Below are 23,788 nucleotides of genomic sequence, written 5' to 3'. Positions count from 1 at the left end.
GTCTGGGGCTCCTTACAGTACTAAACGTTGGTATCTCACCACAATGTTTACGCCTTCCACCTATGGAACTGATTCCGGACTCAAGGCAGTGGGAGCAATATTCCCTTATGTGTTTCAATCACTGAGCATCACTGAGCCAATGGATTGTGAACCGGATTTCTCTTGCACAGCCCAATCACATAATGTCACCGCAAAGCATGGGTATCCAGCTAGTATATTATAAATCTACAGTGAAATCTTGGAGGCTGAATATGTCCATATGAAAGAAAGCAACTTGCAACAAGTTTTCTGTCAGCTTCAAGGTTGGTGCTGCATAAAATACTTTGCTTTTCAGGTCTGTCTCACCAGGACTTTGATTCCACATATCTTTTAAATTGAACAGGCTCTGAGAACACCATCACTGTGCTCACCCAAAATTCCCAACTTCCTTCAGACAGGTGTTAACTTTGTAAGCTCACTATTTTGTTTAACTGAATGATCTGACAATCCCCCAGGGATGGCAAAAACCTGTAATCCCCATTAATGATGTCTTCAGGAACTCCAATCTATATTATTTGTTTATATCTCTCTATATATCCATATTTGTATTCTATATCTATATTACTTTTTCAATATAGTAAAGGAATAACAAAGAAAGAAACAAAACCATAGAAAGTAAGAAAAATAGAAAAAGAAAGAGAATGAAAATGCCTTTCTTTCTAGAGAGTAATTGTCATCTTGGTCTTTTCGATGTCCTGTTCATCCTTTTTTTAATTCCCATCTATATCTTTTCTTAATCCCTATAAATTACTATGTATAATTTGTTTATGGCTTTGTTGTTATTGTTGTTTTAAAGACCAACTCATGCGATCAACAACTCTCAATGCTTTTGTATGAGATGTTGGACAAATTATTGAGGATGTCTGTGAGAATTAGCAATCTCATCGGTCATTTTAATTTTCCTGGATCCTTGTGATAAGACAAAATGGTCTGAAAAGGTATATTACTGGCTTTACAGTCACCTGAAGTTAAAATGGTTTGTTTTTATTATTTGTTTCTTCTTCTTGGTTTCCATTTATTGATACGTTTTACTTGTGTTATTTTAATTTGGTTACACAAAAACACACACACACACACATAAAAAATCAGTGCCAGGTTTCAGGAAAGGGAGAATGGTTTCAAGCTTCTGATATAACTCTCAAAAACAGTGTGTGCATGGAAAGTGTCACTTTGCAAGCAATGCGGAAATGGCCTTCTATACCACCTCTGGTCTGGGAAGACACAAGATGTTCCTAACAGTTTCATAGATGACCTTATGCTTGGCCACATTCTCTCCATTTTACTTTATCTTAAACATCTATTCAAAAAACAAGCATTCTCACGTAAGGGAATGCAGAATAAGGCACCACCTTAATCCTCAGTCCCGACTCTTCTCTGTTCTAAAAAATTTTTTGTGTATTTCTGTGTGTGTGTGTGTGTGTGTGTGTGTGTGTGTGTTAGAGAGAATTTTTACTAATTTATTTATTTTTCACATTTCTGAACTGCCCGCCTTCTCAAAGAGTTTTTGAAAGTATTGCAGCTTCTGAAGGGGAAAGCATTTTGCTCTGGGTTTTGAGTTTTTGGATCTTGCTCTTTGTTTTGAGTTTTTGGATCTGTTGTAGAGAATTTAGATAAAGCACACATTCATCTCACATGTTAACAATCCCTCTGAAAACTTCTCTGTTCCTCTCAGGACAAGGCTACCCGTCGGAGAGTTCTGAGAAAAAAAACCTTTGTGAAATTTAATCATCTGTCCTCATCCAGACCAAAACTGTTATCTTTACACCACAGAAAAGAGAACTTCCATGCTGGTTTGGAGAAGTCACACTGTACTGTACCTGCATGCCCTGTGCTCTGCAAGTTGATAACAAAGAACTAGTGTTTCATACAGTTGCTTAATTCTATATCAGCACTGCACTATTCTCTCTCCCACATACATATACAAGGTGTGTAGTATACACAAATGAGCATTTTTTTCACCAATATCTTTTTCTTTTGGGATGAAACATTATCTTCCTTTTCTTTTTAGAAATGTGAAGCTATTATTACATTGACAGAATAATCTTGCATACGCTGCTGGAGCTGTTTTTCCACATTGATCCATGACTCCCAGATTGTTCCATTTCCATAGTTGTTTCATTAATTGGCTTCTGTTTGCACCTGATGACTTGTTCCCACAGCTCTAGGTTCATTGGGTACGTAGGCAAGAATTCCTCTAATCAGTTTCTTCCTCTTCTAGTGAACACCATCATTAATATGAAGCAACACTATATCAGAGATATTGTGGGAAATTACTATTAAAACCAGCCAGTTTGGCAAGTCAGTCAATAAAAAAGCCTCAGGACAGCTCTTAGTAAGTTGAAAATTTGCTGAGGTTCTCACATGCTAATGCTTTCCTTTTGTCCACCTTTAAAGTTCATGCATAGATGATCTTTTGCCACATGCATCAGAGATCTTCTGAAGGAATTACTTTATATAACTGCCTTCCCATGCACCAATAAGTCAGCTCTCTGACTGAAAATGTCACTGACTATGGGAATTGAAATGGACCCTTCTTCCTCTCTCTCTCTCTCTCTCCACCTCAACACTCTTTTTTTATTTCATTCCTTCCTAGTTATTTTCCCCTGTGTGCTTCCTTTTTATGACTATGGTAATAGCTGCTTATCACTTATAGGTAATCTTGTAATGTGCTATGCAGTTCTATGGGCAAGCTTATTCAAAAACAAGTTCTGTTTTGGTCAGTGGAACTTTTTGATTAAGTGTGCACAGAATTACAATTGCATCATAATTTGGCATGAGGAGAAAAGGGAAAAAGAAGATATAGAAGAACTGTGCCTCAAACCTCTAGAAAAGCCTTGTATTTAATAGACTAATTCATCATGCAGAATGGTAAGTAGCAAAGCCAAGCAGGCTATATACTAAATAAGTAGTTTCGTTTTTCTTATCTGTATATGGCCCAGCATTCTACTTTAATTAAAATATGTAAAGGAGCCATGGTTATAGAGAAACTTGATATCATCAAGATGTGATCGTACTTGTCCAATCTTTAGATTTTCATGCTTTACTTCTCTTAATACTCTAGAATGCTGAAATAATACTGTTGATATTATTCCAGGGTAATTGTTCATACCAGCACCATGTTTGGAAATCATGCCTAGTTTCTAAGAAAAATACATTATTATTGCAAAATCTATGACAACTCTTTCCTGATACTCAGTTTAAGAGTATGTGTGATATTCAAGAATGGGTTAATGAAGTTCCTTTAAGACTTACATTTTCAGTTACTCCACTATGAAGCTCTAAATTAAATAAATAAGTCAATTAACAAATACTTTACTTTAAAAAGAGAGAGGAATTGTATCAATTAGAATGTATGATATTTTAAAAAAGACATATACAATATTTGTGCAATATTTGTATAAATCTCTTCATACACATTCAGAAAAAAGCATAATTTAAATATAATTCTATTATTATTTGAGCATATGGCATATAATACATGGACTAAAATTTTTAGCAAAGGGTTTTGTGCCCGGTTGCTGGGTAGGCATGGCCTAGTTGGCCTCCTGCACCACGGCAGGAGGGCATTTTTGCCCTCCCCAGGCTCTGGAGGCTTTCCTCGAGCCTCCAAGAGGGCGAAAGTGGCCTCCCCGGGCTCCAGAGGCTCTCTGGGAGCCAGTAACAGGCCCATTTCTGGCCTTCCTAAACTTCTGGGATGCCTGTTTTTCACCCTTCCCGAGCCTCCCCACGCACCCTGCACTTAAATTGCACCCAAAACTGCTGCGTAGGAATTCCTGGGAGGGGAGAGGTGGGGTGAGCAGGGCCAGCCAGGAGTGGGATTTGGGGGTTCTCTGAACTGCACAGAATCTTAGCTAGGGGCTCTCCCAAACCCCTGCGAACCTCCAGCAACCCACCCCTGGGGATTTTATATATATACATATATATATATATGTTTTCTTAAGTTTTCGCGGGTACTTACATGTATGGTATTCAGCTTTGTTCGGGTATTTTCCCACGTCATTGTAGTTGTGCTTTTAAAGTTGTAGCAACGTTTCGGCAGAATCTCATCTGCCATCATCAGGCTTCTGTATTGTGTCCGTCTGTGAGTCAGGCCCCCACAGTTGTTTCAGTTTTTAATTTGGGGCAGCCTATTGCTGTGCCAGAATGGTTTTTTCTTCATCCTGATTGGTTGGGAGTCTTGGTCTGTGTTTATTGGTCTTGGAGTTTGCTGTGTTCTGCTTGATTGGTGTTTCTAATATCTTCTGTCTGTTTTGTGGCTCTTTTTGTATCTTGATTGGCTGGCAACATTGTGTTCCTGTATTGGAGGCTTTTAGTGCAGCTTGGCTCCAAGTAAATGGATGGCTATCATTTTTTAGGAAGCCAGGTTTCATCTGGGTGCCTGGTTGGGGTGTGTTTGAGCTGGAGGTATCAGGGGGGATCTGTTTGTGTCCAGGTGTTTGCCTGGCTTGTGGTGTGGAGATTTTTTTGTTTGTGAGTGCAGGCTTCCAAATGATTGACAGTCTGGTGGAATCATCTCTTCTATTCATGCTTTCAGGTCTTTTTTCAATCTCTATGGCTTCTCTGATAATTCTGTGGCTGGGGTTTTCTATAGTGGCTAGGGTTTTGGTGCCATTGAAGTTGATGCTATGACCTGTGGCTTTCATGTGTTGGACTAGTGATTTAAACACCACTACAGAAGACGGAATTTAAACAAAATTGCAAAGAGACAAATAATAGAAAAGGCTGATCATTATAGACATGGACTATGCCAGTTTACCATAGTGCACATATATATGCACTGTATATGATTTAGGAATTGAGTTTGGCTCTTATCACCAAATAATTGTTCAAGAAACAGAATATCTTGAGATGAAAAAGGCTGTATTTACATTTGAATGATGTGCAAAATGGTATGAAAAATACTTTTTCAAGCACAAATGCATATGCTACTTTTTGAAACAACCTTTAAGAGAAGAGCATTGTGGAAGTTATATGTGGTCGCTCAACAGTGAAACACTGGTGAGGTGGGCACAGTACCGCCTGCATTTTCTGCATCCTTCCCCTGTCCTCACCACTTTCTATAGAGGGACGATCGAGAGCATCCTGTCATATGGCATTACAATCTGGTTTGGAATCTGCCTGTTTCAGACAGGAAGGTGGTGCAGGGAGTGGTGAGGATGGCAGAAAAGATTATTGGTGGTTCACTTCCTTCTATCCAGGACACAGCATATAAACAATGCTTGAGCAGGGTCCGCAGTCTTGGTGCAAATGCTCTTCGTGTACATAAAAGAAAAGATACATACATCGAATCAAGAATCATCAGGTACAACACTTCATAATAGCCATAGGGTACAATAAGCAATCAAATCATACTAGGAAACAGTCAATATAAATTGTAAGGATACAAGAAACAAAGTTACAGTCTCAAAGTTATATATAACAAAGTGATATATATACACACACAGAGACATACCTATGCATATATACATATATACATATGTATGTATAGGGATGAGTGTGTGTGTGTGTATATGTGTGTGTGTGTGCGTGTGTGTGTTTTCTTATGTTTTCACGGGTATTTATATGTATGGTATTCAGCTTTGTTTGGGTATTTTCCCATGTCTTTATAGTTATGCTTTTAAAATTGTAGCGACGTTTCAGCAGAATCTCATCTGCCATCATCAGGCTCGTGTGTTGGGTTCGTCTTCGTCGTGTGTGTGTCAGGTGTGGCCGGCTGTCGTTTATTAGGAAGCTAGGTTTCATCTGGGTGGCTGGCTGGGGTGTATTTGGGCTGGCCAAACACATCCCAGCCAGCCACAAGCCAAGCAAGCACCTGAGCACAAACAGACCTGATACCTCCAGCCCAAACGCACCCCAGCCAGCCACCCAGATGAAACCTAGCTTCCTAATAAATGAAAGCCAGCCATTCACCCAAAGGCAAGCTGCACTGAAAGCCCCCAATACACAAAACACAATGTTGCCAGCTAATCAAGAAAAAAGAAATGCTACAAAACAGATAGAAGGTATTAGAAACACCAATCAAGCAGAACACAGCCAACTCCAAGACCAATAAACACAGACCAAGACTCTCAATCAATCAGGATGAAGAAAAAACCATTCAAACACAGCAGTAGGCTAGCACCAAATTTAAAACAAATGGCTGTGAAAGCCTGACTCACAGATGAACGCAATACACAAGCCTGATGATGGCAGATGATATTCTGCCGAAACGTTGCTACAACTTTAAAAGCACAACTATAAAGACGTGAGAAAACACCCGAACAAAGCTGAATACCATACATATATACATATACACACACATACACATACACATACACATCCATCCATCCATCCATCCATCCATCCATACATACATACATACATATATATATATATACACACACATACATACACACACACATATATATCTATCTCATGTATATATGTATGTTATGTATGTGTATGAGTAGATATATACTTTCTTTTGAGGGCAGGCAACAGATTTTCATTTTTAATGTGTGCCAGTCTGCCCACAGTAAAATTACAATAAAGGTTATATTATTATCTATGTGACCAATGGGTTGCCCATCCTCACAACTATCCTAAAGAGGTTCCTTAGTAACTCCCCCCCCATCTGTTGGTCATCTCTTCAGCAGGAGGAAAATGCTTGATTATGCATGGCTGGTCCAGCTGAGTAAAAAAAAATAAAAATGGCCAGACTCTACTCAGCTTCTCTTTTACTTACAAGGTAATAGTGACAGTGACAATGTACAAAGAATAATTAGCTGAACAGAACAGAATGCAAGTGGGATTTAATCCAGAAGTATTTCTTTTGCCTTTGGATTCTTTTTCCTCAACTTCTTTGGAGGAATCTGGTGTGATTTAAACAAAAAAGTGAGAGTGGGTGAGAGTGCAGATGGGTGACCATTAGACACTGAATCTGCCAGCCACCATTGTTCTTACTGTTTGTAGTGGTGAGTTCTAACACAATAGCATCACAATGATGATAAGCCACCCTATGTTGCACAATTGATTTGGAACAAGGACACAGTTTTTGTTAGAATTCTCAGAAAGGCAGAAGAAGTATTATTTGTTTCTCTAACATAAGGAGAGGGAGCCTTAGAAGAGCTAAAAGCTGCCTTTTAAAGAAATCTTTGAATCTGTTGAAGGATTAGACTTTGCACAAGAATTCTTGGAAGGCTAGAGTTTTATGGCTCTTCTAATCAGCAGCAACAACATACTTTACAGGAGGGTTATTCTCTAACTGTTCTTAAATCAGCATATTTTTGCAAGCTCACATTCACAGGCAATATGTCCAAAGAGGCAAACCACAGTTATCTGGTGTTGGGAACAGCAGTTTGTCTACTCATTTTTATTTTCACTCACTGAGAGCTCAAAGCTGGCTGAGATCTCTGTTGCTGGCTTAGTTGTCAATGATCATCTGAGCTTCCAAAGTCTGCGGAAATCTGACTCAGGCAGCTCTACAGTGTTCAGTTCTAGAGGAGATTTACTTGAGAGTAATAGATTTACTTATGAGTAAACCCTTTTGTCTGGTCACTATTTTAAGGTGACCAATAGGCCAGGACTGAGATTTTAAAGACAGAAGAATAGCAACACCAGAACTACAGCAATATCTGACAAAGTCAGATATTTTTTTTAACTGGTCCTCCTTGGTGGTCCAAATTTGTCCCCAAAACTGCAAGGCACCCGATCGTTTTGGAATACAATCCAGTACTGTTTGTTTCTTTTTTGCTCTTGAATACTTGCAGGTATTGTATATGGACTCTGTTTCTGCCCTCACCATCTTTAATCATAATTGTTTATTCTCCTTGTATACCACCATTCAATACAGACCCAAGGTGGTTTACAACACAATTAACAAAAGCATCCATAGCAGTTAAAAATGCCCACACTTAATATAAATAAACAATCAAGAGCTAATCAAAATCCCAATACAAGGACAAGTTATAGTCATAATAATGAAAGATAAACAATAATCAAACCAAGTAAAATGATGTGAATAATTAAATCAATACCAGTAATTCAAAGTGAATTGAATTAAACAAACAATTCAGCCAAATGTTTTTCAGAAATATTCTGTCTTGAGTAGCTTCCAAAATGCTAGAAAGGATGATTTTAATACTACAGGAGAGTATTACAGATTAGAGAAGCAATATCTCTTTAGAAAGGATGATTTTAATACTACAGGAAGGTATTACACAAGATTAGAAAAGCAATATTCCCTTTACTAACTAAATTTAAGGAATGACCAAAAGTGTCTCCTGAAAAGAAGAATAGAGCAAAGTATCATATTTATAATAAAACAGTTTTCAGAAATAGCTAACTGAAATGTATTATTTTGAGTTAGGGTTAGGGTGATGATAGCTCCAACTAGTTTTTATGTGCAAAGAATCATATTGATCTTGATAAGCAAATTAAGACTTGGATTCCCAAGGCAGTGTAGATTAAAATCACACCAGAGTTTTAAAAAATTAAAATGTATAATAAACACAACACCTAGAACATATCACATTAAACTAATTAAAAATCTGGGGGCTAGTAAAGATTATATAAGATTAGCATACCATATTCATAATGATCAGTTATTATCAGTGTTCTTGATGCATTATGGTGTCCTTGTTGAACACTGTGTACTGCAGTAATCTATGTGAGAAATCATCAGCATTCAAGACTATCTATATGCAATGGGGTTACAGCATAACTTTGTGTCCCAGCCTAGTTGAATAAGAGATTATTTATGCCATAGGAGGCACTTATATTTCTCAATGTTTTTAGAGGCAGTCTCAAATTATTGCATCTGAACTTTTGAGGTGAGTGTATTCCTTCCAAAATATGTTGAATGCCAGCCACAAGACCATCTTCTGTCTCCTCTGTCTCCTCTGAATTGAGCTGTATACTTTGGTAGATCTCATTCAGCCCTTCCATTGCCTCCTTTGGAAGAAAAGGAAAGACAGAGCTACATGTCATGAGATAACAATGATCTATTGCTCTAAGCCTTTGAATGAACGCATTGTGCAGCTTCAGATTGATGTTGAAAAACATGGTGATAAAATGAAGGTTTACAGTAGTCCACAGAATAAACATCATGGGATTAAGTGGTTATCCCACAGCACCATCCTATGAAAGCAACCAGTCAGAGAAGCAGGAAACTATCAGATAAAACAAGTGAGACTAATTATTGTCCACACCTAGCTTGGATCACATCATTACACCAGTGTACTGTGATGTGGTGCGGCAGTTAAAGTATTAATCCAGGACTCAGGAACTCCATGTTCAAGTCAACCCACAACTATGTGTGACTTTTTGGTTATCTTTTTTCAGCCCAACATATCTCACGGAGTTTTTGTTGCAGGGCGTGGGGGAGAGGAATCTATTGCAATCCATCCGGGTATGGAGACACATCATCCTAATGAATCTAACATCCCTGCAGAGAGGAATGCTGATTGTAAACCTAAATCTTGCCACCATCTTTAAGAGTGGGAATTTTGTGACGCTGGTATATACTGTAAATACTCTAAAGCCAGGGGTGTCAAACTTGATTTGAGTGAGGGCTGCATCAAGGTTGTGTTTGACCTCGGGGAGGGGTGTGGGGCGTGACCGAGGTGGGCCTGGGCATGGCCAGCTCGGCATCACTTGTTGAGGCTCTGTTTTCAGCCATGACAGTCTCCTGCAGCCCTCTGCCAGTAAAAACGGAGCTTGGGGAGGCCAAGTGTGGCTTCGTTGTTTCCAGGGTGGCCCCCTGGGCCAAATCTAAACACCCTGCAGGCCGGATCTAGCCTGTAGGCCTTGAATTTGACACCCTTGCTCTAAGCAGACAAAGAATCCAAGTCACAGATGGAAGTTACAGAACGTTGTTAATGGTATTGCTGGTTAATCGATAATATTTTCTTTAAAGGACAACAACCTTAACTGCAAAACTATTTATTATAAAGTTCTGGTGATCCTAGCGATTAACGAGCTCTCAACTTAGGATAATACACTGTGATTGTTGGGAAAGGTATTCTTTGTTCTTGTTACATTCTTCTTGGCATGAAAGCATTAAGCTGTGAACAGCTATCCAATAGTTTCTATTTAAACTGGGGGAGAGAGACAGAGAAGAAAGAGAGCAGTGAAATGAATAAATTTTGAATGTTCAGGTGTGATAACAAAGTAAATGATACCTTTTTGTTATAAGTAAACACGGCAGTGATATATTTCTCAGCAGCAGCAAATTAGTCTGTATCTTTTGTGAAAAATTACTGGTTTCTGCAGGAATAAAGGGGGAAAAAAAACCTATGTGACTTGTTTTAGAAAATGAGGGCCTTTAAACTTAGAGTGTTATTATTAGTTACAAAAGGTAGGGGGAAGGAACTCGTTCATTCCTTTTATGTAATTATGAAGTAGCTTTTCCTCTGAAATCGCAAGGAATTCTGTAATTGCTCCCATTACATTGAGATGAGAAGTTCCTGTCTTCTGATGTTCTTTATCAGAAAGTACTAGCACATGCCTCTATAGTCTATATTAGTATTCATTTTTTTTTCTATCAGGAACTGTACATCTAGCAATGTGTACTTTAAAAATATGAATTACTCTCTAGGCGAAGCAGAGTGGAAAGGAGAAGAAAGCAATTAAAACCCCCTGTAGCCTGATTTCTATGGTCTTTAGAAGGTGATTCTTAAAGGAACAGGAAATGACTCTGCTTTATCCCCTATTCCCATCCTTACCACTGCAAATACTAAATAAATAAAAATGTTTTCTTAAAGCTACTTTAGTCAATGCTTATTGAACTGCAAGGAAGGCTTGGGAAACTGGCATGGGGAAAATATTTTTCAAGTGATATAAAGTGCAAGAACTTATGCTTCATTCTCGGCTGTTTCTTTAATACGTTCAAAGCCTCCTTAAGTATCCTAGCTTAGATACATACACACGATATATAGGACAGGTGATATGATCGATCTTTGATATATGTGTATTATATATACATAGATATATACACACACTTATACACACACACACACACACACACACACATTATATGTACAGGTAGTCTTTGACTTACAACCATAATTGACCCCCCAATTTTTTTTTTTTTTTTGCTAAGTGAAACATTTGTAAAGAGAGTTTTGTGCCATTTTATGACTTTTCTTGCCACTGTTGTTAAGTGAATCCCTGCAATTGTTAAGTTCGTCACTCAGTTGTTAAGTGAATCTGGATTCCCCATTGACTTTGTTCATTGGTAGGTCACAAAAGCTGATCACATGACCTCGGGACACTGTAACCAAGCATCTGAATTTTGATCACGTGACCATGGGGATGCAATGGTCATAAGTGTGAAAAATGGTCAAAAGTCACTTTTTTCAGTGCCATTGTAACTTTGAATGGTCACTAAATGAACTGTTGTAAGTCAAGGACTACCTGTATCATATATACATATATAAGTAGTTCTTGACTTACAACCATTTTGTTTAGAAATCATTCAAAGTTATAACGGCACTAAAAAAAATGAACTTATGACCGATCATCATACTTACAACCGTTGAAGCATCCGATGGTCATGTGATCAAAATGCAGTCTCTTGGCAACTGACCTGTATTTAAGATGGTTGAAGTGTCCTGGGGTCATGTGATCACCTTTTGCAATCTTCTGTCAAGCAGTCAATGGGGAAGCCAGATAGCAGTAGCCCTTAGATTTATATACTGCAGGGGTCTTCAAACTTGACAGCCTTGTGGACTTCACCTCCCAGAATTCCGCCTCCAGTCATGTTAGCTCAGGAATTCTGGGAGTTGAAGTCCACAAGTCTTAAAGCTGTCAAGTTTGAAGACCCTTTATATACTGCTTCACAGTGCTTTACAGTGGTTTCCAGAGTCAGCCTATTGCCCCCAACAATCTGGGTCTTCATTTTACCGACCTTGGAAGGATGGAGGGCTGACTCAACTCTGAGCTGGTGAGACTCAAACTGCCAGATTCACTTAACATCCATGTTACTAACTTAATGACTACAGTGATTCACCCAACAACTATGGCAAGAAAGTTTGTAAAATGGGGCAAAACTCACTTAACAACTGTCTTGCTTAGGGACAGAAATTTTGGGCCCATTTGTGATCATAAGACAAGGACTACCTGTACATACAAACTTATCCTATATTCTACAAACACACACACACACACACACACACACACACACACACTTCAGATATAATTTTCTATGCTTCTACTATGCCTGAACATTATTGTTCTATTTAGCTAGGCCCTCCCTAACTCATTTCCATTCATGTGGGCTGCTACCGCAACACCTATCATTCTCAGCAAGCATGGCCCGTGCCGGGAATTCTGAGCTCAATTGTTCCAGAATGTCGGGGGGGGGGGGGTTCACATGTAAAAGACTGACTATATATTGTTTCAGACAACATAACACTGAAGGCCTTCTCTTAGAAAGGACAAGTTCTTTCATACACACTGGAGCAAATAAATTTCCCTGTACTACCAGCCCACCCATAAAGCAGCAGAGGAAAAGAGAGATCTGGTCAATAATGGGTAATAAAAGCTCTATTATTATATTTCTCAGCTTCATCAACTTTAAGCTGTGTAGACTTCAACTTCCAGATTTCCCCAGCCAGCAGGGAATTCTGGGAATTGAAATCCACATCTTAAAGCTCCTGAGATTAGAAAACAGTTCTGTAAGATCAGAGGAATTTTTTTTTAATCATTTGATCTCGGAAACTTTAATTAGAGTTATTTGAGGATGGCACCTCTGCATACAAAGCAGATGCTTTGCCACTCAGCTAAGTTCTTTCCTGAAGGTTAAATCCCAAGATGTCCATGCTACAAATTAAAGCTTGCATGCAATCACAGCTTCAATACAAATTATGTTGGAAATTGCAGGTTGTTAGTGTGTTCGGAATCTCACAGTATTTATAATCACATTTATAATGTCCTAAGAGGTTACTTAAGCCTAAACTTGTTTTTCCACAGTTGGTGAGAAGGAAGTCATTTTCATAACACATTTTTTTAAAAACTCAAAAACTCCCAACACCCAATCCTGTATGCCAACCATACATACTTATAGGGATTTTCTATCAGTGCTCTATCCAAAGACAAGAAACATAAAGAGCAACAATAAGAGAAAAGGAGATAAGAGCATTAGGTCCAATAAGAGAAGAGCACAGAATCTTTAGCTGCAAATAAGGCAATGAAAGCATGCAATGATAGCATGGACTTCATTTAATAAGGACCTTACTTCTAACTAAATACTTGCAGATGCTTTGCATTAAGAAAACACAGATGTCCATTTATTTTGTTTATATCTAACTTTTAGTTGAATTCAAATTGAGCAGTTCCCATTCATACAACATGCTTAACTAGGTCAAAAGCCTAGGGTATTCGTGTAAACACCTAATCAGCAGTGTGGGATGGAGGGAGGTAGTTTTAGATCTCCATGTAGTCTTGGGACTGTTGGAGCCTCATTCACTGAACTCCAATTAACAGAGTGATACAAATAGCATCAAACAATTCTAAAACAAGAGACAGACTGGCCTTGAAAAATGGGCTTCTAAGGAGCGGTCTTTCTTTCTCCTTTTGACATTGCACCTTTTCAACCATCCAGAGGATAGCAGTGGGATATATATAAAAAAAGCTTTGGCTAAATTAAATATGGTGCTGGCTCCAGTTGGGCCACTCTGGATATTGAAACACTTGCTGGGAAGGAAGCCAGAAAGTAACAGCTGCTCAGCTTCCTGTATGGCAGATGGGAAGGTAAAAAACACTGAACCTTCCTGATTCATGATTGACTGGGTCATTAGTATCATATATTGCTGGCACACAAGTTGTGTCAATTAAATACGGAGCACTGATTTGGTCCATTGTGCCATTGGAACATGGCCAATGTACCTCTTTTAAAGGTTTCGTTACCATTTGACTCCACCATTTATACCTTTCCCCCACTGTATCTCTACACCAGGGGTGTCGAACTTGTGTCATGGCAGCGCCATGTGACATATCAGAACTTTTTTCCCCCTTCACTAAACTGGGTGAGGGCAGGGCCAACACTTGACACATCTAGACCACAGGCCGTGAGTTTGACACCCCTGGTCTACACACTCCCTACCTTTTCCAAAAAGAAAACTGACTAGTCCAGTGTTTCTCAACCCGTGGTCCATGGACTCCTGGGGGGGGGGGAGTGCAATATCATCTCAGGGGGTCCACAAAGACTCAAAGAAATTTTATGATTTAAATCTTAAGTTTTGTGGGTAAGTGGCCAGGGGTCTGTGGCCACCAAAGGTATTTTAAAAAGAGTCCATGGTGACAAAAAGGTTGAGAAACACTGGACTAGTCTATTCCTTTGATGCAGAGAAGCCTAACAATATTTTCAACAGATTTGACCATAAAGGAATTTGAAGACCTCAATACAGTGCAGCAACTGTGTGATGCAGAAATGACAAAACATATTGTAGTTTGTTCCCTTATACCAGGGGTCCCCAAACGTGGCAACTTTAAGACTTGTGGACTTCAACTCCCAGAATGCCTTATACCCTAAGTATATGGAGGCTTGTCCCATGTTGTTGTCTTTAACATTTTTACTGAAATAAAAGAAAATTCACTCAACAAATCCTAGAAAAAACAGTAAAATATAATTTTCAATGATACATCATGATTTAAATGCAGCACATGAAGTAATTATAAGATGACTACGAATGTATCCCAAGAGACCTAAGGCCAAGTTGAAGACAACCATCCTGGAAATAATCTATCCAAGTCCTTGCTAAGAGTCAACATGGACTGATGTAATAAATATACAAAATGTATGACAAATAGTTAAACCCCCGTTTTGACAAGTGCCTTCTCTAATAAAGTAGTTTATGTATTGTATATAGCCAAGCTTTGAGGAAAAGGACAGAATCATATCTGCCATTCCCAAAGCAGGTTTTAGGATTCTTAAGCAATTTTTAGGTCAGGTAAAAAGTTCTATTTTTAAAAACAAACAAACAAACTAACAAAATGTTAAAATGTTGATGACCCAAGCTCTGTAAAGGACCTTGGAATACTCATCTCTAATGATCCAAGTGCTAGAGCCCACTGCAACTACATAGCCAAAAAGGCATTAAGAGTTGTTAACCTAATCCTACGTAGCTTTTTCTCTGGTAATATCACACTACTAACCAGAGCATACAAAACATTTGCTAGACCAATACTCGAATACAGTTCATTAGTCTGGAACCCACATTACATATCTGATATTAGCACAATTGAGAAAGTCCAGAAATATTTCACAAGAAGAGTTCTCCACTCCTCTACTCGTTGTAGAATACCTTATGCCACCAGACTTGAAATTCTAGAACTAGAAAACCTTGAATTACGCCGTCTTCGGTCTGATTTAAGCATGGTATATAAAATCATACATTGCAATGTCCTACCTGTCAATGAATACTTCAGCTTCAACCATAACAACACAAGAGCACACAATAGATACAAACTCAATGTTAACCGCACCAAACTTGATTGCAGGAAATATGACTTCAGCAATAGAGTGGTCAATGTCTGGAATACTCTACCCGACTCTGTAGTTTCTTCCCCAAACCCCAAAAACTTTAACCTTAGACTGTCTACTATTGACCTCACCCCTTTCCTAAGAGGTCTGTAGGGGGCGTGCATAAGCGCACCAACGTGCCTACCGTCCCTGTCCTATTGTTTCTCTTATTCTTCTTTTATTTTTCTTATATGTACCCATTTCATGTATTCACAACTATGTATACACTTATACTTATTATCTTGTAAACAATTGGCAAATCAAATAAATAAATAAATAAAATAAAAAATACACAAACAATCCCTGAGATGTTCAGCAATGTTGAAAAAAGAAATTAAGAACAAGAAAAGGAAAAAATATCCTATAATGAAAGATAAACGTCACAGAAGAGAACCTGGCACAGAGAGGAAGAGAATATTCCACCACGAAAATTCAGAGAATAAAATATCTGTTTCTGGCAGAAGCTGGGCTACAGGCTGCACAAATCTGATACCTAACAACTTCATGAATGAAGGCAAATATACATGTGCCAGGATAATGTTGCAGGATTTAATATGGGTCAGTCATTGGGATCAGAGGTTTAGTCTTCTCAACTTTTGGACTTGTGCTGGAGTCCATCCTGAGGGAACTTCTCTCTCTTGTCTCTCTTCTCTCTCTGTTAAAAGAGAAGTTCCCTCAGGATGGGCTCCAGCACAGGTCCAAAAACTTGGAAGCCTAACCTCTAGTCCAGATTGGATCCTAACAATTTAATCAAATATCTCTAGGACTCATTTACTTCTGGACATTTTTAATCAGACTGATTGCTATTTATGACCAAGATAACAATAGTTTGATTAACTTAAAACAGCTTTCATATTGTTTAACTGCTAGACCAAGGCTTTGATAATTGTTCTGTTCTTGCCCTTAATTACCTCCCTCCTTTTGACCCCTTATCAAAAAAATGATAAGCATATAAGTTGCTCACTTCATTCTTTCTTCTTGGCAGAAATTGGAGTAAACAATCACTCTAAATATCTCCATTCAAACCATGGAGAAGGAAAAGGTAATCCTATAATAATATACCATTAAATCAAACATACCCTTAGGAAAATGGGAATCCCAAAACATCGCATTGACCTCATATGAAACCCACACATAGGTCAAGAAGCTACACCGTGGACAGAATATGATGAAACAGACCAACTGCAGGTCAGCAAAGGAACGAGACAAACTGTGCTAAATTTTTGATGCTCTTTGATGCCTAGTTGGGCAATGAAATAAATGTCTGCAAGCAGACAACTAAACTAAGAGAACACCAAGGACTCCACGGTTCAACCCTGAGCTACATATACTCTCTTGTACTGAAACTATATGCTGAATATGTATGTAGGGAAGCTGGATTAGAAAACAAACATAATTTTAAAGCTGCAGGAAGATACATCGAAAGTCTGAGCTATGCTGATGACGCTGCTCTGATAACTGAAAATGGAAGTTATCTGGAAGCTTTAATAACAAAAGTCAAGGAACAGGGTGTAAAAATGAGGTAAAGGTGAAATATAAAGAAGATTGTACTAATGGCAATGGATAGAAATTAGCCTTAGAACTGGCATGGAAGACATTGAAGAGGTACACAGCTTCTTTTCTTTAGGACTGACTCAACAGTAAAGGAATCAAGGAATATATTTCAAACTAGACTTTGGTAGAATAGCAATGAAAGCCCTGGAAAAGATATTCAGCTGTGTTTCATTTAATGACCATAATAAAAACTGTTGTATATTCGGGTCTGGTCACATGGTGCCTCAACTTATGACCACAATGATCTATGACTAAAATCTCAGGCTCCATTATGGTCATAAATTGAGGAATACCTATAAATATTGTTAACGAATCAAAAGTAGATGGCAAATTTTCAAAGATGCAAAATAATATTAAGTAACATTGATTTTTATATTTTGTCTGTCTCAAAGAAAAACCACTTTTTGACAGAGTATTAAATTTCAGCATAATAATGTAAGGAAAATGGTGGAACCGTAAAGTTTATGCAAAGCTAAATGCCTATAAGTCAAATCAGATTTCAACATACTCTTATTCCCTTTTTTCCCTTTTACTAAGCTAAGTACTTTATTAAGCCCATTCAGAGTGTCACTGAAGTGCTCCTTTACCTTCTGATGACTGCACTTCATGAAAATGTATGCTTTTAAAAGAAATGTGTTAGTCAAAAAATGTGCTACTAGACTCTTTCTGATCAAAACAATTTATCAATATGTTGTGGGGAGTAATCAGAGAGGCTTCTCCAACTGTAACACTGTATTATTTTTCCAGTAAAATAACACAATCTCTTCTAGTTGCAGATAAGCAACTTGTTCTGTCAGCCTTATGGCAGTGATTTATGTTCTAGGAATCTATTTAGGAAACCTCCCTACATTCTGAACTAGAGAAAATCACTCTCTTCAGCTCTGCATACTTGACAGAAAAAAGAGAGGAAATCTCAGGAAATGGTAACTAATGGGTGATGGTTTTGGAGACTTTATAGTGTCTAGCTGAATTAGTACCTAGAATCGGATATCTCCATAAATAGCAATAGCATTTAGATTTATGTACCGCTCAGTTTTACGGCCCTCTCTAAACAGTTTACAGAGTCCGCATATTGCCCCCAACAATCTGGTCCTCATTTTTACCGACCTCAGAAAGATGGAAAGCTGAATCAAAATCTTGAGCCAGTGAGACTCAAAATGGTAAACTTCTGGTAGTCAGCAATTAGCAGAATTAGCCTGCAATTCTGTGACATGGTGTCACCAGAATCGGGAAGTAGAGGAACCTTTTCAAGATATCCCAGAGAAGTAACCAACAAAAAATTGATATTTTGTCCGAATACTCTGACATGACACCCAGTTTTGGATACTCTGTGTTTTAGTGCATGTCCATTATTGAAGTAAGCTTGTATACTCGATTTCCCAGCAAAACCAACAATTTCTTCATCAAGGACACCATTTGTTCTTCCAGACTAGATGAATTACAAATAATAGGGAACAAAGTGAACAAATAGGGGAAATCCTTTATTGACCAGGGTTTTCCCCCCCCTCATCTAAATGCTCGCTTGTGTAAGACCCCCCCAAAAAACTGGTTCTTACAGTCACGCTGTAGTGCGTGTTAGACTTCTGATGTGAAGGGGGCGTGCATAAGCGCACCAACGTGCCTACCGTCCCTGTCCTATTGTTTCTCTTATTCTTCTTTTATTTTTCTTATATGTACCCATTTCATGTATTCACAACTATGTATACACTTATACTTATCTTGTAAACAATTGGCAAATCAAATAAATAAATAAATAAATAAAGCTCTGGCAGTGAGAGAAACTTTTCAGTTGTGTTGGGAAGTCTGTCAGCTTCCTTTTTGTGAAAGACCAGGGAGATCTGGTTTTCCTAGTTATAGGATGCTGAGAAATGTTATGAGGAAGCAAACATTAGCAAGCTGCAATTGCACTATCAGGGCTTTAATGTGGGAGGTGATAGGATGCACAGCATTGCACAAATACTTCTTATCATATAAAGAAGGGACTTTCACAGAGGAAAAAAAATAATCTCCTAAAGAAAAGAGCTACTGGGTTCTGAAGGAAATCAATGACATCTGCTTCACAGCATACAGATGCCATGCCAACAGTTTTGCCTGTGGAGAGGAAACTCACAAAAAGTTGTGTGTATGTTCAATCAGTGGGTGCCCACCACTTCCTCCTATGCTGCCTGATACAGGTCATGCTATACACAGCTTGTGTCTATTTAAAACATTCTTCCCCCCACCCTACCCTCCTTTTCCTTTAAACTTTGCAAAGTCCATACTAACAGCACACATCCTTAGATCGATGAATTGTGTAAAAATATTCAACAGTGTGTTTTTTGTTGCTTCTGCTTCTGTTTTTCGTTCTGAGGACATAAAAATGGTATTTTTATTAGCTCCATAGAAAAAAGGAAAGCGAGGCAAACATTTGGCCATCATGTGTGGATTTCATGTGAGATGGCAGACTGCTAGTTTGTTTTTCCTGTCAGTAGCCATCTAGGTCCAGCCCCAGTCTTCATAAATATCTCCATTGATCTAAGCTCAACTATTGTGAAATGTTAAGATTCTGGTTCTCAAAGTTTTGCAGATGTTTTGCTATTCTTGTCTGTTAGGTCATGCTGCATTTTCTTTCCTTCTGAAGCAGCAGAATTCATTATAGGTCTGTCCTTACAATAGATTTAACTGAAAGGTATACTCTGGAAGAAGTAAACATAGAAGAAGTATACCCAGTATTTGAGGGGCCACCACAAAGAAGAGGGTATCAATTTATTTTCGAAAGCATCAGAAGGCAAGATAAGAATGAATTGATGGAAACTAATCAAAGAGAGAAGCAACCTGGAATTAAGAAGAAACTTCCAATCAGTGAGGACAATTAACCAGTGGAACAGCTTGCCTTCAGAAATCATGGGCGCTCCATCACGGGAGGTTTTTAAGAAGAGACTGGACAGTCACTTGTCTGAGATGGTATAGGCTCTCCTGGTTGAGCAGGGGGCTAGACTAGAAGACCTCCAAGGTTCCTTCCAGCTCTATTCTGAAACTGAAATAGAACAGCATGTCTAGATGCTGCTCAAGTTGTAGATGATCAGCAAGACAGAATAATGCCCCAGGTCCTCTTTCTGTGATGTGGGACTGAGCAGCATAATACCTACACAAAGAGATCTTTGGAGGAGGGAAAGGTAGATGCATCAGATGCAAATAACATAATTTGTGTCATCTTTTCCCAGATGCCTATGTGCCTTTAGTCCATAAGGAATCTGAATTTCCACTGCAAATTATCTGCAAATTCCCAAAGTGAAATAAAAATTTAAAAATTAAACCAAACAGAACTCCCTTTATTTGACCGCTTGTGAGAAAACTCATCACAATTCAATATTTTTTCACCAGATTTTGCAATTTGCCCAGATGATGTTACCTACTCATCCTCAGTGTGCCACAGTGGCACAGTGGTTAGAGTGCAGTACTGCAGGCTATTTCTGTTGACTGCTGGCTGACTGCAATTTGGCAGTTCAAATCTCATCAAGATTGACTCAGCCTTCTATCCTTCCAAGGTGGGTAAAATGAGGACCCAAATTGTTTGGAGCAATATGGTGACTCTGTAAACTGCATAGAGAGGGTTGTAAAGTGGTATATAACTCTATGTGCTATTGCTGCTCAGATAATGAGTAGCATTATCTAGCTACAAGTAAATAGCCAAGCTCAGAGACCACCAAGGATTCCACAAGATTTTGGCCATTTACTGATTGGCACACAATTGCTCCTGGTTCCTACAAAAGACTCCTTTAAGCATAGATTGAATTTATCCAAATCAACAGCCAGTTCTTTTCATATTTTTACTGAAACTCCTTATAGCTGCAAACTCCTTATAGCTTTTAAGGATACTGTAGTGAGGATATCACAAGAAAAAAATAATTGTTGGCCCAGTGTGGTGATATGCAACATTAACTTTTCCATCTGTGCTGAGTATTTTTCAGCCTCAGACCTCAGAACAGTTCCTAATTCTCAGGGACACCACAGTAATTCATTTTTCATTGTTCTTTGGTCCTGTTTTCCAGATAGGAGGTTTTAAAAAAAAAAAAAAAAAAGCTCCTTCCAAGCAGTGTAATTGTGGAAAATTCAGCCAAGTGTAGCTTTGCTCATCTCTTCAATTCCATTCAGAAAAAAACTTCAGCTCTAAAATCCTGTTTGTCACATTGCTCTTAAACACACAGCAGCCCTGCCAGATATAAGCCAGAGACTGATTTGACAGTCATTCTCAATGCAAAATAAACTAACTTGTTTTGTCTGGTCTTTGTCTTTCCCAAGTGTAAATTGCAAATATTTTCAGCAGCCTGCTACCACCTGCAGAATGAATATAAAACATGAGCTTTGGTATCTCCAATAAAATAACAAAACATAGGGGGAAAGCATTTGAATGCCTGTTCCACCCAGAGGTGTGTGAGGTGGTGGGAGCTGGTTTCCCAAGGTTGCAGAATAACCAGAATGTTTTGCTGCTTGCAACTCATGACTGCTGGTTGTTTCCAATTCTGGATATTACTTAGCCCAATGTTCTGGGGTTTTGCACAAAAATACATGGCTGGGTAGACATCACCTGAATACAGCTAGCTGGAGAATTAGTTGCATCAGTAGTGACAATTAGTCTTCAGAGATGCTTTTGACTGCAGAAACAATGGAAGGCTGGACTGACTTTTCTTTTATTCTAGAATGATGTTTGCTAATCTGGATGCCTTGGCCAGTATTTCTCCTTGCCATTTATAGAATCTCAGGGTCTTGATGCCTGCATGAAGGCCTTTTTTCAGTCTGTTACCTTTTTTTTTTTTTGCAGAAACATGTAACCATGGTTGCAGTAATTTGAAAATGGTTGAGAACCAGAGTGATATAATGGTTGCATACAACTTCACTCTCTTTGTTAAGTCTGGGCGGTGGGTCCCAAGGAGAGACGAGACTTGAAGTAGTGACAACAGCTCTTTATTAGGAAACCAGATACTGAGACAAAGACTCCCAGCCGAGGCAGCTCCTTTTATAGAGCTGGCTGCGGCTAGGCAGCCTATGACATGCATTTGAGCTTGCCGCGCTTGGTTTTACCCAATCGCGGCAGCCGAATAAGAACCAATCAGAACGCTTAGTTTTGTCCAATCACGGCCCGGCTTTTCCGGACCAATAGGAATGCAGGCCTACAAGCCTGCTAGTATGGAACACCCCTCACCTCTTGGTTCCGTCCAAGGGGCGGGGTAACGTAATCACGCAAGTAGGCGGGTCTTCGTACCTGCCTACTAGACTTGCGCAGTTCACAATGTCTCTGTTCACCATCGGGTTCGGACTGGCTCTGCGTCGCTCTCAAGCTGCAAGATGGAACTGCCTGGAAGGGTGAGCCGGTCCTCTGGCTGCGACTCCCGCCTGGTGATTCCGGGTCGGTTGAGTCGTTTGCTCTGCTGCTCCCGCCTGGGCTCTCTGGGCTGGTGGAGCTTGTCCGGCTGCTGCTTCCAGGCGAAGTGCCCGTCTGCCACGACTCCCTTCTGGCTGGTAAGTATTGTTGGTTTTTGTTTAATGTCTGTGGGGGGTGTTCTATTTGTATAGATGTTCGTTCATTTTCTGAACTTGAGGTTCCCCCCCCCCTCTGATTTCCTGGTTAGAGTCTATGAGGGGGGAAGTGGCCAGCCTGGATCTTAGCTGGTCAATATGATGTTTCCACGACCTCCCATCGGTGGTCTCGAGCCGGTAGGAGCGGGGGCCTGTGACTTGGGTGATTTTTGCAGGGATCCAAAGTGGGTCCCCTGTAAAGTTTTTGGCAAATACAGTGTCTCCTACCTTGAAGGCGCGGTGCTTGCTGCTGGAACCAAGGGGTTTTTCTGGGGTGTAAGCAGGGTGCAGGCGGTCTAGAGGTGACCTGAGTCTTCTGCCCATTAATAGCTCTGCTGGGCTCTTGTTGGTGGTGGTATTTGGTGTGATATGTTGTAGAAGAAGCATCCTGGTGATCTTCTCGTGGATGTTGCCATGTTCCATTTTGTGCAGAGTTTTTTTGTAAATTGAACCATGCGTTCAGCTCTACCATTCGCCACCGGGTGAGCTGGCGATGTCAATGCGTGTCGGATGCCGCGGTCTGCCAAGTATTGTTCAAAAGCCAAGGCGGTAAATTGTGGCCCATTGTCAGAGACGATAACATCTGGCAGACCATGCGTTGCGAAAAGTCTATTTAATTTTTGATGACAGCTTCCGTGGTGGTTTTCTTCATTGTGCTCACCTCGAGCCAATTTGAATAAGCATCAACAGTGATTAAGAAGGTGTGCCCCTTGGTTGGCCCTGCGAAGTCAATATGGATGCGCGACCAAGGGCCTCTGGGTGTTTCCCATTCTAATGGTAGGGCCTTAGGGGGAGCCAAGCGAGTCTCTTGGCATCTGTTACAAGCGGCGACCCAGGTTTCAATTTGCTTGTCCATGCCTGGCCACCAAGCGTAGCTCCTGGCCAGGGCTTTCATGCGCACAATACCAGGGTGCCCGTCATGCAGCAAGTCTAAAACTTTTTTCTGTAGTGTCTCTGGTATTACTACCCGGTCTCCCACAACACGCAACCTCTTTGCGAAAAGAGTTCAGTTTGCCGGTTTTTAAATGGTTTAAAAACTTCGTTTGGCTCGGTTTCTGGCCATCCCCTCTCCACCCAGCTGAGAACTCGCACCAAGCGTCTGTCCTTCCTAGTTTCACGGGCGATGTCTTGCGCGGT

This window comes from Notechis scutatus, chromosome 4, assembly GCF_049901735.1.
Source record: "Notechis scutatus isolate UNSWTSFEM ecotype Mainland chromosome 4, rNotScu1.2, whole genome shotgun sequence".
NCBI classification, from domain to species: domain Eukaryota; kingdom Metazoa; phylum Chordata; class Lepidosauria; order Squamata; family Elapidae; genus Notechis; species Notechis scutatus.
This window is presented reverse-complemented; position numbering follows the sequence as displayed.